The sequence below is a fragment of the Podarcis filfolensis genome, assembly GCF_964270895.1.
Source record: "Podarcis filfolensis genome assembly, chromosome: 3".
Taxonomy (NCBI): Eukaryota; Metazoa; Chordata; class Lepidosauria; order Squamata; family Lacertidae; genus Podarcis; species Podarcis filfolensis.
Window position 1 is genome coordinate 32,891,271 of NC_139606.1, and position 15,545 is coordinate 32,906,815.

The 15,545-nt window shown below is 43.2% G+C and overlaps 1 long non-coding RNA gene across 1 annotated transcript in view; it reads right to left on the bottom strand.

Annotated features, from left to right (window-relative positions):
• The window catches only part of LOC310759901, a 51,873-nt gene extending 39,044 nt beyond the window's left edge, over window positions 1-12,829 (bottom strand). Inside the window, exons 1-2 of the long non-coding RNA XR_014546626.1 lie at window positions 12,719-12,829; window positions 10,746-10,867 (exon numbers count right to left, since the gene is read on the bottom strand). This is a non-coding gene — a long non-coding RNA (uncharacterized lncRNA). The remainder of the gene's footprint in view (window positions 1-10,745; window positions 10,868-12,718) is intronic.
• Window positions 12,830-15,545: the final 2,716 nt, after the last annotated feature.

A 15,545-nucleotide genomic window follows, 5' to 3' on the forward strand; every position in this document is an offset into this window, starting at 1 on the left:
CCACCAGCCGCCAATCGCCTGCCCACTTGCCGCAGCAGCAGCCAATCACCAGCAGGTCTTGCCACAGCCACCAATCACCCGCCCGTTCGCCAATTACAATCTCCTGCTCAAGGCTGCCACCAATCGCACGTCCCCCCTCTGCACTATCCGTGTATCAGATGACCCCCAAATTTTTAACAATTATTTATATAAAAAACACACACCTCACCTTATACACAGAAAAATACAGTACATACACAAGCACACACACATATACACTGGCAGAGGAACAGGGGTGCGGTGGGAGCGCACTGCCCCGGCAGCACAATCCTGGTGGGGTGCCATTGCGGCTGCCCTCCCCCACGCTGGGTGCCACGCACCCACAGGTGGCATGCCACGCCACTGGGATGTGTGCCAGCCATGCCCCCATCTGCTTCCCCCCCCACAGGAGCTTGAAGCTCTGCCACTGCACATATATACACATACATACACAGTGGAATTTTTCTGGAAAAAGAGGAGCTGGAACTCAGTTCCCCTGAGTTGCTGCTGAAAAAAAGTGCTGTATATACATATTTGTGTGTGTGTGTGTAGATAGACACACAAAAACACACATATGGGTACATAAGCAGTTCTTGTCCTTGTCACAGAGCATATTTCCTGAAGGTACATTTTTGAAAGTAAACATGGGCCTGTCTGGTACCTAGAAGAGAAACTTGCTTAAAAACTCTGTGTATGTCATTCTGATCTCCTTTGAGGAAAAGCGAGCTATAAAAGAAACAAATAATTTCATTGCTGTTCCCCTCAGTGGATTAACCTTACCTCTTACACGCAATGTAGGCTCTGAGATATCATGAGGGGAAGGGCTATTAGCACCAGCGATAAATTTTGTATTTGGATGCTTGGGACTGTAATACGAAAACACTCATGCTGGTAGGCTCTCACTGACAGGATCACCGCCTCAATCGTTATTTCTTCCATGCAGGTAAAATGGCTATTTGTTCCTCAGAGACTAAAGATATAACGTGGAAATCAAAGGTCCTCCTAGTGGGCCAAGAGACGTTTAAAATTAAGGCCATGGTGCTCTGCCTTATGAGAGTTTCAGCAAAGCCGTTACTGTCTTCCGGCATCCAAATAAACCCATGGCAAATTAGGGTGCTCAGACGGAATGCCTTTTGCAGCATTGGAAGAAACTGCCTCATCATTCAGCCTAGCAACATATTCTGTGCTATTTATGATTTGTCATTACAATAAAGTCATACTAAAGGCAGACCCTCCAAGTTTCCCTGTTTTCCAGAGACATCCCTGATTAAGAGAAGCAACCCCGGTTTCTGATTTGATCCCGGAATGTCCTGCTTTTCCTTAACATGTCCCTATTTTCATTGGAGAAATATTGGAGGGTATCAGACCCTCGAGCTGTCTGAAGGCAATTCTGTATAGGATTTTTTTAATGTTTAATTATGTTTTTATATATGTTGGAAGCTGCCCTTACCCAATAAGATAGGGTTGCCATATTTCAAAAAGAAAAAAACAGGGTGCTATTTTTAGAAAGACCCCAAAACTGAGCTTTTTTAAAAAAACTCGTGTCATCAGGAGGAGCCACATCATCGAGAGGATGATGGCACAGCATCAAATCGGGCTCCTGAGTGCGAGCGACGAGGGCACGTGGCCGTTGAAGCTGCGTTGCACTCGGCTTGGTGGTTTGGCCTCCTCAGTCCCCTCAATATTTGGGGGGCTGAGCCCCTTGCTAAGAAATATTAAGGGGGCTGACGGCACTTCCACCCCTCAGAGTTGGCACTCCTGCATCTCCGCTGGCTAATATAAAAGCTTCATAACTAAGAGTTAGTCAGCCTGAGTTAGGTTTTATCCTTCCTCCCTTCCAACCTCTTCCCCTTTTATTTTGTGTCTGTTTAGATCAGGGGCTGTCAACCTGGTCCCTATCCCTGTCAACCTGCTGGTTCTACAGCACAAGCTGAATCCTCCTTCCATCGAGCACTGTGGGCGGTAAGGAAATTTTACCATCAAGAAAGATGCATTAGTGGGCATACTGGGCCCATCACCTCCTGGCAAATAGAAGGGGAAGAAATGGAGGCAGTGAGAGATTTTACTTTCTTGGGCTCCATGATCACTGCAGATGGTGACAGCAGTCGCGAAATTAAAAGACACCTGCTTCTTGGGAGGAAAGCAATGACAAACCTAGACAGCATCTTAAAAAGCAGAGACATCACCTTGCCAACAAAGGTCCGTATAGTTAAAGCTATGGTTTTCCCAGTAGTGATGTATGGAAGTGAGAGCTGGACCATAAAGAAGGCTGATCGCTGAAGAATTGATGCTTTTGAATTATGGTGCTGGAGGAGACTCTTGAGAGTCCCATGGACTGCAAGAAGATCAAACCTCTCCATTCTGAAGGAAATCAGCCCTGAGTGCTCACTGGAAGGACAGATCAGATCGTGAAGCTGAGGCTCCAATACTTTGGCCACCTCATGAGAAGAGAAGACTCCCTGGAAAAGACCCTGATGTTGGGAAAGATTGAGGGTACAAGGAGAAGGGGACGACAGAGGACGAGACGGTTGGATAGTGTTCTCAAAGCTACCAGCATGAGTTTGACCAAATGCGGGAGGCAGTGGAAGACAGGAGTGCCTGGCGTGCTCTGGTCCATGGGGTCATGAAGAGTCGGACACGACTAAACGACTGAACAACAACAATAAGGTATAAAAAGGTTGACTACTCCTGGTTTAGACCATGTGCCTGACACCAGGAAATGGCTTATGAATGACCACTGTATGGCAGCCTTTTTTGGCTGAAGACCAGGATCAAAATGCTTCAAATAAATAAAGGCATCCTGCATTATATGCTCTCTGCAGTCCTGCCGCTAGTTAAGAAAATGCATTAATGCAGACAGACAATGACAGTGTGCATCTAAAGGCCTTTAAAAAGAAAAGAACTTGATAGTGTGAATGGAAGAATCCAATACAATCACATTCTCTTCTCCCCCACCCCCTTCCCAAGAATGGCATCTACAGAGAGGTGGCAAATAGTCCAGAGAGCAGATAAAAGATAATTTAACAAGAAGCAAATTGTAAAGGGTGACAAAGTGTTATTTCCATAATAAGCTTATCTGAGCAAACTTTCCCAGAGCCTTAGTGAGTTCCTGAACAGGGTGTGGATTTGGCAATAGTAAAGAAACAGGCCCCACAAAGAATGCCTGTTGAGCTAATGAATGCTTCTGAAGTGGTTGACTTTCATTTCTCTGGCTTGGATCGCTGCCACCTTTACTCTCATGTCAGACTTTGCTTAATTGGCAAATATGTCTTCAAAGTCCTGTAGACCCTTCCACATTGCTCCCTCGGCTGTTAATGTTTAATTGTGATTTGTTAAAGGCATACTAGCAGTTGATAAAAACTAAGAGTCTGGGTGCTTTATTGCCCTTATAGACCAGCAAGGACATGGCATATCCCATTCTTTGGCAAACATGGGCATTTTTTAAAGAGAGAAGCCAAGGTTGAAAGTGACAAATTTCTTCTGTTTGGTGCAATGAAATATTAAAAAGTCTTCCCTTGAGGAACATTATAACTACATATTTTCATTGAGACCTATCAGCTAGCCTTGAGAAAGATTAAGACAATATTTCCAGTAGCACATACGCTCCAACATTTCTTTAATTAAATTGGGACGTCAATAATAATAATAATAATAATAATAATAATAATAATAATAATACACCGCTCATCTGACTGGGTTGCCCCAGACACTCTGGGCAACTTCCAACATATATAAAAACATAATAAAACACTAAACATTAAAAAAACTCCCCTATACAGTGGAACCTGTTTTCATGTTTCTCGGAAGCTGAATGATTCGGAAACCGAATGCCAAAAACCTGGAAGTGAATGCTTCCATTTTCAAACGTGCCTCAGAAATTCAATAAACCATTTCCATTCTTTTATAAAAAGTTTACTATCTTGATTTCTTATTTTTCAAGTAAGTTTCACCATTTCTGCATATTCCATAAGTTTTTGTATCCATTCTTCTTTCATTGGGACTTCTTCTTTCCATTTTGGGGCAAAGGCAACTATGGGGTACGGCACTCATCTTGCTTTTCAGGCCAAGGGAGCTGGCGTTTGTCCACAGACAGCTTTCCGGGTCATGTGGCCAGCATGACTAAGCCACTTCTGGAGCAATGGGATGCCATGATGGAAGCCAGAGCACACGGAAATGGTGTTTACCTTCCCGCTGCAGCGGTACCTATTTATCTACTTGCACTGGTGTGCTTTTGAACTGCTAGGTTGGCAGAAGATGGGACAGAGCAACAGTAGCTCAGCCCATCGCATGAATCTGAGCCACCAACCTTCCAATCGGCAAGCCCAAGAGGCCCAGTGGTTTAGAGACCACAGCGCCACCTACGTCCCTCAATCTATAAAGTAATATAATAAGAATCATAACAATCATAGAATCATAGACTTGGAAGGGACCCAGGTGTCATCTTGTCATTGCTGGATAATTGCTCATGTCATTGCTGGATAGCCAGAAAGAGTATTACTCTTCTTGTTAGAGTTTAGTTTCATGTCATCCCAAGCGATGATCTCCCAACAGACGAAAGGTATGAGGTAACACAAATCATTATGGATTGTCACCTATCATACATTACCTGTGAGCTCAGCCATTGACATCCTCAAAATTTAAAACAATGTGGATTTCCACTTCACTTTGGGGTTGGTCTGAATAAAAAAGGTTTAGACAAATGTAAAACTACTCCCCACCCCCCACCCAATAGCTCATTCATAGGGCTTTTGAACTAGAACTTCCATAGTCAAAACAAGCCAGATCCATGACTGGGAATAACAGCGTTCCTTTCTCACAAAATCAGCAGCTTTTCAGCTGCAAGAAATTACCAGGATTTCCAAAGACTTTGACTGAAACAAAAACACTAATAAAATGATTAACAGATTCCCCCTCCCCTTGGCCTGTTTAACACTCAGCACCTTTCCTTAGCTTTCAGCTTAATTTCATTGCTTCATTTATTTTTACAAGGTCTGTTCGAGAATAGCTTGGTTTTGTATTTTTATTTTATTTTTTAAAAAACCACCTAGTTTACAGGGAGGCCTAGCTGAGGAAATCTGATTATACCACAGTGGAAAGGCCGATGTCAATATCACTCCACAGAAAATAATGGCTTCTTGCACACAACTGACAAATGCCATTGTTTTTGTCTCATGCCGGGAACGCCGCGACTTCCTCTTTTTGTGCAGCAAAACGCATGCTGGAAATCTTCCTTAAGTCCAAAGTATAATTCTTTTTGTTAGCACAAGCCATTTAGCAGACAAGTGGAGTCAGGGGTTCCCTTTTGTATTGCTAGTATATAGAATTATAGACTTGCAAAGTTGGAAGGTTCCCTAAGGACTTTGCAGCTGTCCCATCCGGGGTTCGAACCTGCAACCTTGGTGTTATCAGCACCATGCTCTAACCAACTGAGCTATCCAGGACTTTCATGTTTAGGTCTGATATACGGTAATAAATACAAAGGTCACATACACACCGTAATTTAAAGCACTCTTATACCACTTTAATATTCATCCTCCCCACCCCCATCCCAAGAACTGTATTTGGCTAAGGGCTGTGAGATTTGTTAGAACACGTTAAATAAACTAGAGTTCCCAGGGTTCTTTGGGGGAAGCCAAGACTGTGCATCCCTCCTTCTCTCAGCCAACAGCTGCAGAAGAGCCCACTTCCTCACTGCTGTGAATTGACAGCTCTACCTGGGCAGACCTCCAGGTGCTTGTGGGTAAAGCAGGTGTGTTATGAGGGCTTGGTTTTGATATGTGTCTGGGACAGGCTCAGCCTAGAGGTACCACATCTGTAGGGTGTGCAGAAATGCACTACACTGCACCAACAGGAATTGCACAACTCCTGCGTAGCTTTTGTGTTGATCCAAGTAGCTTGGCCTGATCGGGCAAACACATTTCTTCCTCAGCTTCATCTGATCTGAAGACAAGTCAAGGTAGTATTTTCTGGATTGCATCCTTGAAACATATGCTTATACAGTGTCTGGTATTGTCAAATTTTTGGGGTGGGGAGCAATGGTATTAATAATAGTATTATAAATTTGCATTGTAATAATGAGGTTATTATTGGGCTGTAATTGAAAACTAATTAAAATTATTATTTTAAAAGAATGGAAGAAAACATTAGGGTGTATAAATATTATTGTGGGGAAAGAGCTAAAAATTCCAGAAGATAACATCATTTTAAATTATATACTGAAATAAAGGTAAAAGGGGGAAACGACCCCTAGGCGGTTAAGTCCATCAAAGGCAACTATGGGGTGCAGCACTCATCTCACTTCACAGTATATGGGGCCGGACAATCAGTCAACATAAATGAATTTTCTGTGCCCTCGCATCTGCAAAAGGACTGATACATTGGAAGGACAAAAATTGATCCTTTGATCAATGGATAGACAAAATGATAACTCTTGCAACCCATGAAGGGATCATCTTAGGCGAAGATTATGCATGGACAAATTTAATGATATTTGGAATGTAATTGTCAAAACCATAGTGACACATGGATTAACATACAGTTGAGGTAAACAATATGTTTAATGATGATGATGATGATAAGTCAAAGTAAGGTGAATGAGGTCCTCTGTGGTACCATTAAAGTGCAGCAAATTGTATTTATTTTATCCTTGTTAACAGAAATAATGTGGGATGCCTCGTTCAAGGATTCGCTCCAGGGTTATCTCTGCCATCCACTTTCAACTTGTTACTGGGGGTGGGGAGGGGAACCCTAACTATATTTTTGTTATAGCAGAAGGCAGCATCTGGATTTCACTAGCTAAGTATCCAAAATTATGGCACCTTTGAAATTAGGACTGTCAGATCAAACTTTCAAAAATGAGGGGCAACATATTCCTCCCGTGGTGTTCCTTCTGTGGAGCTTTATGAAGTGGTAATGTTTTGAAATAAGAGCTATCCATATGTTTCTATGATGTTCTGGAAGAAGGAACAACCCTTTAAGATAAAGGTCATTACTTAAAATAGAAGACATCTGGCAGTCCTATTAGATACTTTCCTCTTGTGCATGAAATATTATTACAAACCAGACAAAACTCAAGGACAGGTTCCCAGGAGATCTGCACCTAAATCTCCACATTCCACACAGGAGTGTGTGTGTGTGATGGCGTGGCAGGAAAGGGAGAGGTGTTGCTCCCGTAACTGAAATATAAAACCTTAACAGTTGTGTTGTGAATAAGATTGCTGCCCTTGCACAATTGACTTTTATTTCTTTGTGGAATTCAGAATGAAGGGTATATCAGAAACTGTGCCGTCTGTCCCCAGACATTGGACTCCAACTCCCATAAGCCAGGTTGGCACCATTGCCATTATTAGAGAACAAAGGAGGCGTTCATGGTGAGTTCTGGAACCTCTTTTTCTAGAAAAATAGCACTGCTAGTAGCAGAGATGGTGGGAGTTGGAGTCCAGCAACGTCTTAAGGAAAGGCACTGAAGCCACTTGTGAGCTTCTGGAGGCATCTATCTTGCCCGTCTTACATGTGAAAAGGAACCAGGGGTCTTAGTAGACCAGAAGCTTAATGTGAGTCAACAGTGTGATGCAACAGCCCAAAAATGTGAATGCTATTCTAGGCTGCATCAACAGCAGTAAGGTAAAGGTAATGTCAGGAGCTGGGCAGAGAAGGAGGAGTGGTGGAAACTGCCTCCCCATCCTGACCCTTCCACGGAGGAGGAAGAGGAAGACAGTATAGATTTACAACAGGGGTTTGAGGGAGGTCACAGCTCAGAGGAAGAGGAGGGGGAAAGTTGGGAGATAATGGGAGAGGAGGAGCAGGCAGAGCCGGAGCAACAGCTGGCTAACACGTTGTCACTAGAAAGCATTCCAGACCCACCATCTCCCAGAACCATCTCCTTAGAAGTAGGAGAGCAAAGACAGAGGGCGTTTAGCAGCACCCGTAGAGGAGGTGATGATGATGACAAATGAGGAAGTGAGAGAGAAACGGGGTGGAGATGCACTCTGGACAATGCCGTTATCCAAGAGGCTGGGTTCTACAGCCTCTCTCTGCCAAGTTCGAAATAAAATGGGAAACTGTTCCTTGTCTTTATGCCTTCCTGGGCAACCAGGAGCCACTGACAGCACCATGACAGGTAAAAAGGTAAAGGACCCCTGGATGGTTAAGTCCAGTCAAAGGTAACTATGGGGTTGTGAAGCTCATCTCGCTTTCAGGCCAAGGGAGCCGGCATTTGTCCACAGGACAGCTTTCTGGGGCATGCGGCCAGCAGGACTAGACCGCTTCTGGTGCAACAGGACACCGTGACGAGTGCCAGAGTGCATGGAAACACAGTTTACCTTCCTGCCTCAGCAGTACCTATTTATCTACTTGCACTGGCATGCTTTCAAACTGCTAGGTTAGCAGAAGCTGGGACAGAGCAATGGGAGCTCACCCTGTTGCAGGGATTCGAACTGCCGACCTTTGAATAAGCAAGTCCAAGTGGTTCCGTGGTTTAGACCACAACGCCAGCTGCGTCCTGATCAAGGGTAGTCATATTGCCACTTTATTCTGCCTTGGTTAAATCACACGTGGAATCCTGTGTCCAGTTCTGGGCACCACAATTTGAGAAGGATATTGACGAGTTGGAATGTGTGCAGACGAGGGCGACCAAGAGTCTGGAAACCAAGCCTTCTGAGGAACAGTTGAGGGAGTTGGGTATATTTCAGCCTGGAAAAGAAGTGGCAAAGAAAATATATGATTGCTAAAGGGCTACCTGAACCAATACCTTCAAGTTAAAAGAAAGGAGAGTCTGACTAAACACCAGGAAGAACTTTCTGACAATCAGAGCTGTTTGACAGTGGAACGGACTTCCTCAGAAAGCTGTGGACTCTCCGTCCTTGGAGGTTTTAATGCAGAGTTTAGATGGCCATCTGTCGTGGATGTTTAGCTGAGATTCCTGCATTGCAGGGGGGGTTGGACTAGATGACCCTCGGGGTCCTTTCCAACTCTAAAGTTCTATTATTCTTTCAGAAAGCATGCATCAGGGAGCTTGACCTTTAAATACAAACTGATTCAGTTTCCTCTCCCATTCCTACCTGGAGAACAGGTGAGCAACCTCAGGCCTGGGTGGCTGAATGCAGCCCTTTCATGGTTCTAAATTCTTCAGGGGAGCTGGGGAGTGGATGGTTGAAAGTATGGGGCTGGGGATGTGTGTGGGCAGCCAAGACCTTCATCCCTTCCCTTGCGTGATGGTAATCCTATATACATAGGGTAGTGGAGGAGAATGAGTGAATAGGGCTATGGTTTATATGTCTTTCTTGCTCTTCGACTCGTTTTAATCTACAACTACAGTTTGCATCCATCTTTAACAGAAATCCATCATTTCGATTCTACCTCTCTGTGTGTGCTTTTCATAACAGGCCATTCAAACAGAGAAAGATAGGTCAAGAGCTATAGTGTTTGGTGAATGAGCAATTCAGAAAGTGCAAGGAAAGGACCACTGGAACGTGTGTTTTCTCAAAGCCACATTTGCTTTTGCAAGGCTACCAGGGAGAATAAAAAAATGCTCTGACGTACTGACTTATAAAAGGCACTTAAGCACGTTATAATCTAATCAGACTTGGAGGTTTAGATGGCTTGAAAAATACAAGGTTGGCCATTGTACGCTTGTGAAAGAATTACGAGCTGTGGTTTTCCTCAACGAAGTGAAAGGATGTCTTCCTCCATTCAGATTTCCCCACCAGGTCCAGCAAACAATCAGTCACCAGAAATTGTTTTTGGGGTTTTTTAAGAAGAAGGGAGGGGGAAGAAAAGAAAATTCTTTAAAGAAGTTTCTCTTACTTTGGGCCCAGGGAGTAAACTGACCACAGCGTAGTCTCTCCTGAAGACGTGGTTTCCTCCGAACACACCGCTGTTCCTTCAGAGGACAATGCTGTTTTCATTAGAGCAATAGTCAGTTTAATCATACACACACACAAAAATGTGTTCGGGGCTGATAAATTCCTTAAAAGGTACAGAAACCAATCTACAAACAGCATATGTAAACTCTTTCCCCTACAGCAAAACTGTGGTAAATATGCCTTCTCTGCATTCTGATGTATTGGGTGTATTGAGTAGCGATGCTGAATGGCAGGCAAAGAAAATATCCAAAGAAATGAAATATTAAATCTCGGATTTAATTGAGTTTGAGATGGTGATGACACACCCCAAAAGGCAGTTGGATATGCAGATTGGATGAGGGTGGGGGACTTGTGGTATAGAGACCTGGGTGTTGCTAGCCCATAGGCAGCAAGGAGCCTCAGTGGGTGCAATCGAGTGAAAGCTCATTGCTGGAAATCAATAAGAAATCAGTCTTAAGCTCAGTGGACTTTAGAAAGCGAGCTGCCGTTAAGCTCGTTCCATAGATTTCTATAGGATTTTCTGGTGGATAGGCTACAATCCTGTATCCATTTCCTTGGAACTGAGCCGCACTGAAGTCAATTGACCGTCCTGGATAGCTCAGTTGTTTAGAGCGTGGTGCTGATAATACAAAGGTTGCAGGTTCAATCCCCGGATGGGACAGTTGCAAAGTCCTCCATTGCCCCGGGTTGGACCAGATGATCCCTCAGGGTCCCTTCCAACTCTACAATTCTATAATTCAATGAGATTCACTTTGCAGAGATTTGTATAAGACCCCCCTCCAAATCATGCCTGATGTGTGCATTAGAGATTCCAAATTTGTAAGGGTGTATTGGATCTGCGAACAGCAAATCCAGAATACTTACTAAAGCACTGGAAATAAACCTAGTTCAGGCTTCCTCCAGCTGTTTCAGACTAGCACACCTATCATCAGCCTTGCCCAGGATGTCCAGTGATCAAGAGAGATGTGAGCTGTACTCCAAAACATCTGCAGGACACCAATAATAATCATTTACGGTTGCATAAAAAAGGGTTAGCTAAGATAGCTCAGTGCTGGAGATGTGGCAAGTGCAATGCCTCTTTGGAACGTATGTTCATACAGTGCTCAGTACTTAACAGGTTTGGAGAGAAAGGGCTGGACTGTGTAACTATGAGTGTGTGGGAAAAGTTAAATCTTTCAGCAGAGAATATTTTATGGAACTATATACAGTGGTACCTCGGGTTAAGAACTTAATTCGTTCCAGAGGTCCGTTCTTAACCTGAAACTGTTCTTAACCTGAAGCACCACTTTAGCTAATGGGGCCTCCTGCTGCCGCTGCACCACCGCTGCACGATTTCTGTTCTCATCCTGAAGCAAAGTTCTTAACCCGAGGTAATATTTCTGGGTTAGCGGAGTCTGTAACCTGAAGCGTATGTAACCCGAGGTACCACTGTACCTGCAGTATGGAAATTATTAACAGGACAATGGAAATGGATTTTCTGTACTCAAATGGTGGCCAAGAAGAGAAGACTCCCTGGAAAAGACCCTGATGCTGGGAAAGATTGAGGGCACAAGAAGAAGGGGACAACAGAGGACGAGATAGTTGGACAGTGTTCTCGAAGCTACCAACACGAATTTGACAAAACTCCAGGAGGCAATAGAAGACAGGAGTGCCTGGCGTGCTCTGGTCCATGGGGTCATGAAGAGCTGAACACGACTAAATGACTAAACAACAATGGTAGCCAAGAGATTGATATTGAGGAATTGGAAAAATTAAAGTATGATACCCTTCAGTCAGTGGACTAATGATATGACATCTCTTGCAATTTATGAACTTATGCTCACTGGCACAGACTCTGTATGGATAAATACAATCACATTTGGAATGAGTTTATACAAAATGTAGGCAGCTATTAACACATACATAAGCACTAGGACAATAACACTATACCAATTTATATAAAAGTGTATGGGAATATCGTATATTACTTCTTTCTTTCTTTTGCATATTCTCGCTTTTATACATAACTTTGTTGTTGTTGTTTTTCTCCCTCTCACTTTTCCTTTTCTTTCTGTATCACTTTTTTTCCTTTTAATTGAGATCACCTTAATAAAGTATAAATACCACTAATAGTCATGCGTAAATGTGAACAATGTTTCTAAGCTCGGTTACACATGCTAATGAAAAGCTACCAGATCAATCAATTTATGCTGTTCTTGTATGCTCTGTATGCAAAGTGGCATATCTATTTTTATATATGTATCCCTCAGCACCCGTGATCTACAGACAACTTATCTCTAAATGGAGGGATTGGGCAATTTATACTCCTTAGGGATAAGGTTCCGTCATCTGTCACTGGCGCCAAAGTTAAGACGATACATGGGAAAGATTATCGGTCAGTAATTAGGGATTTGTAATTACCTAACTAGAAAATAAACCGTATTTGATCCAGCCAGTCAAATAAAATGCAAATTCAAGGGTGTGGGTCATGTTAATTGGAAGATCCTATTGATGGAGGTCATAATCTGAAGAGTAGCCTGATATCCTCTGGTCATTTCTAATGGGGCACAGTTACCCCACTGTGAGGTTGCTGTGGTTGTCACGCCAGTTTTGTAGTAATGATGAAGATAGTAGAAGAATCCACTCATCATTTGCCTCACTGAAATCAAAATCACTGTGTCTTTGAGAAAATATAATTGAGATGCAATTCAGTCTCAGAAGGTCTTCTCTCTCATACACACACACAGAGAGAGAGAGAGAGAGAGAGAGAGAGAGAGAGAGAGAGAGAGAGAGATTCAACATGATCACCTAACATGTTTCTATATGTCTTTTCGGAAACATAGTTATAGAATTGTTACCTGAAAAGAGTTGAGCTTATGATTGGAGTACATTTTGAACACTGGCTGTAAATGAAAAGGTTTGTCTTTCTTTCTTTCTTTCTTTCTTTCTTTCTTTCTTTCTTTCTTTCTTTCTACAAACAAAAAAACAAAAAAAAACACACACATGCAAATAAAAACACTCTGCTCTGCTCTGCCCCACCCCAACTTTAGCTGGGTGGTGCCTTCTGCTTTTAAAAGTAGCACCTTTGTAGTCATTGCATGCTGACCTTGTCAGCGGAAGCTTTCATCACATGTTGGCTGCTCCCGTGTCAGTCTCATTAATTTGCACAACAATAGGTAGAAAAAAAATTAACCTCTCTCTCTCTCTCTCTCTCTCTCTCTCTCTCTCTCTCTCTCTCGTATGTGTGTGCGTCAAAAATCAGAGTTAAAAACAAGAGATTTCTCCATCCAGATTCTGTCGGTCTTACGGAGTGCTCAGAAGATACAGGTTTGTCATGCTTCTCTTTAGCAGGCACAAATTAATACTGTGAAGTGTCCTGCAAGTTTAGCCGTGTCGCACCCTTTAATATGCTTTCCCCTGTTTTACTTTGTTTACTTTGTTTCCTGCTTGGCAGGGGGTTGGACTCGATGGCCCTTGTGGTCTCTTCCAACTCTATGATTCTATGATTCTATGACTTGTGCTTTGGCCTTGACTAACAATGAGAGAATAATTTGCCTGCGATGAGCCTTTCTGGATACTCTCATACAGTTACATCCTGCTGTTGACAGTGTTGTCCCCATTGCATTGAGTGGTTGCCAAGTTTCGCGCAGCAACGGGACCACCTTCTGCACATTGTTGGGTGTCTGGCGTTATGGATGTTTGTGGCCCATTCGACCTGTAAAATTAGCCATTCCATTAAAAGAGTTCTGCCCATTTCATCGCATCCTGAAATAAATTATTCCGTATTATATCACCTTCTTAAAGACTTGGCTGTTGCTGCTGCAGAGTACTTATCGGGCTCCCTTAGTACTGATCTATAATTCAATTAGGTATGTAACAGATGAAAAGAACTTAAGTCTGTTAGTGGCAGAAGGCAGACATGCTCACTAATGAGGAATCACAAGAGCATTCTCAGACAGCGCACTGATCTGCAAGGCATTATGCATGCAGGAGTTCAATTATGCTAAGGACCTTATTCGGCTAAGAGAGTCAAGGGGTTATTCAGATATGTATCTCATAGTTACACATGGCTTATAATGGGCACTACTACACTTCATGAATACCCTGCTGTGCAATGCTTGGATGACAGTACGGGGTTTTGTTTTGTTTTATTTTGTTTTGCTTTGAGGGGTGAGGAGGTTCTCCATTGCATATCAGGGGCTGTACCTATCCCGCTGTGACTCTTGGAGTGAGAGTAAGCCACATGGAACTTAATAGGACTTGCAATGCAATCCTATTCATGTCGACCAATAAATTAGTCCCACTGAGTTCCATAGGGCTTGCTCCTAGGTAAGGATGCATAGAATTGCAGCCTTATTTCCACACCCTCCAACATTTCTCTGATGAAAGTAGGAATGTTCTATTCAACAACAACAACAACACAACACCCCACCCATCTGATTGGGTTGCCCCAGACACTCTGGGTAGCTTCCAACATATATAAAAACAAAACATTAAACATTTTAAAAAATCCTTCCCTATACAGGGCTGTCTCCAGATGTCTTCTAAAGGTTGTACAGTTACTTACCTCCTTCGCTTGTAGGTCACATAACTCCAAGCCATTCAACATTTATCTGATGAAAATAGGGACGTCCTACCATACCCCCCAAAACAGGGACATCCTAAGGAAAAGTGGGATGTGGGATGTGGGGCTCAATTTGCCCCAATTGCTCCAATTGCCTTAAGGTCAGCCCTGTTGAGACTGTGCAGGGGTTGGACTGACAAGCCCTGCACCTTCTAGGTCCCTAGTGTCACCATTCAGAGTACAGACTCAAGGACTTGTTATGGAAATAAAGGGGGGCACTTATTGGAAATCAGTTTTGTCACCTCTTCTCCCCCAAACCCTGAGACAACGAGCCCAGCCACCTTTTATTCACAGTCACATAAGCACTACACTACAGTATGGCCATAAACTTGTACGTTCAACCACTGAAATATACACTCAATATGTAGAAATATATAGCAATGGAGATTTATGTTACTGCTTTATGAATGAACACTGTGTTTTATGAATGGATTCTGTATTTTGTGAATTACCTAAGAGCCACCAATAGGGAGCTCTAGAATCTGACAGCTAACCAGTTGGGTACTACCAAACAGCGACCCCTATTGCTGAAAGCAGGTAACCAGCAGGGAATGCTTCAGCTCAGCCTTTGCACTGTTGACTGAACACCCCCTGCTGTGCAGATAATGGAGAAAGCTCATAAATTGTATCCTTTCTGGCATTCTGGCCAACTCTATTATGCTGGTGTAAACCCTGGTGCACCAGAAGCCCAGAATAGCAGCAAATAAAATCCGCTCATATGTCAGCAATGATAAGACTTGTCAACCAGTTCTTCCCAAGTGTTCCTAAATGATAAAGCTCCAAAATACAGGCTAAAAGAGAGCAGGTCTGGGAAGAGCGAGGCATACAATGGGCACCACCAGTGAAAAGTCCCTGCTCTGTGTAGCTCTTGGCCTGTCAGTTGATAGAGTGCCCACTTGCCCTCCTTCTTGACATGGAATGCTCTTTATTGGAGTCTCCAGGCCCACTGGCTGCATAAAATACCTATGGCCAGAGGGACTTAAAAATCATGTGCTTATACCTTTTTCATATTTCAAAGAAAGGAAAAAGTGCAAGATATTTAGATACGCTTGAGTTAAAAA